We start from the raw sequence: 1,546 nt of genomic DNA, 5'->3' as shown, positions 1-1,546 counted from the left end.
AATATAACATGTGGTTGTTAACATTATTGTATGGCATTTAGTTATAACATTATAGTATGGCTTAACAAATACATTATAGTATAACACAAATAGCAACTAGCTATTAATAATTGCATACATAATTATTATATGTTATATGCCATTCAACAGTATACATATTGAATATGTCAACTGATATAATTAAGTTAATATAATAAATTCCAGGCATTACCAAAATTCAACTCACAAGTCAGTTCTTTTAGCGCATGTGACAATTAGCTGTGTCCTTTCATATACATACATGCTATACTAATCTATCTTATTTCGTGAATGTCTCTTGAATGTATCAATAAAACAAATTAACAAAACAGTAGTATTCATACCAAATAGTTCTTGTAACAATAGCTATTTTACTAATATACGACATATAACAATAGAATTTGTAGTTAATATGCGACAGATATTACGCTTTATTCACTCTATGACAAATCATAATTATTAACACTCTGTATGTGTTAAAGCATTTAATCTCTACACAAGGAAGAGGAGCATGTATTTGGACACATAGAATTTAGCTCATCGACGGTCAGACAGCAATCAACTGAAATTTCCAATGACCGGGCAATAAGGACCTCACTCACCTCAACAGACATTTAGAGATGTGTACAAATTACAGAATAAATGTAAGTGAATGATAGTAACAAATAACAACAAGCGTATTCTGACAACTAATGATATTGATATATATAGGTATATGCATATGTATTTATTATTCATTCTGTTAAAGTATATGTATACATATTTATTACTCAATTTGAATAGTATATGTATATGTATTTATTATTCATCTTGTTAATGAAGTGACACCTATATACAGGTTATTGTGCTACGCGTCATCGATATACAAGCGCGTCCTATCTCTCCATCACTTTGATTTTGGTTTTCGTTAGTTTAATCTTATTTTAACTTTAAAAATACTGTATTTTTTAATATTTAATATTTTCTTAATTAATTAAGTACAATAAGAAAAATTATTAATTAATAATAAAACGATTTTATTATTTTTTCTCATTATACTTTACATTATTCTCAGTATATTTCATTACAATCGCGGAATCGAAAAAGGAAGTAAAACTGAATTTTGCATTAATGCGTTTATTGTTTTTTGAATATTTTGCCTGCGAAAATTACTTAGATATTATTTTTCTAAAAATATCGTGAATATAAGGAGGTTGATACAGAAACTATTTATCGTGTACTGTATATGAGCTTCAAAATAAATAAATAAAAATAGATTTTATCAAACGATGAGATCAGCCGATTAATTGCATCGTGTACAATATTTTACACCCCCAAGGAAAATACTGTAAGTCTAGGGTAAAATAAATTTTGTTTTGCCACAGTTTAACTTCCCCGCTAATTGCTGTTGTGATAACTTTAATACGATCTTCTAATGACAGCACTTTGCATTTCGGACATTTTCCAACAAACTGAAATGAATTTCCTTTGTTGCTAGACTAATTTATTAACACCTGCACCTAATTTCAAGGGTGGGAGAAGTGCCCGG

The sequence above is a fragment of the Centruroides sculpturatus genome, unplaced genomic scaffold (genome assembly GCF_000671375.1).
Source record: "Centruroides sculpturatus isolate CEXI.00-Female unplaced genomic scaffold, Cexi_2.0 scaffold491, whole genome shotgun sequence".
NCBI lineage: Eukaryota > Metazoa > Arthropoda > Arachnida > Scorpiones > Buthidae > Centruroides > Centruroides sculpturatus.
The sequence above is the reverse complement of the archived record's forward strand: the minus strand, read 5'-3'. Positions refer to the sequence as shown.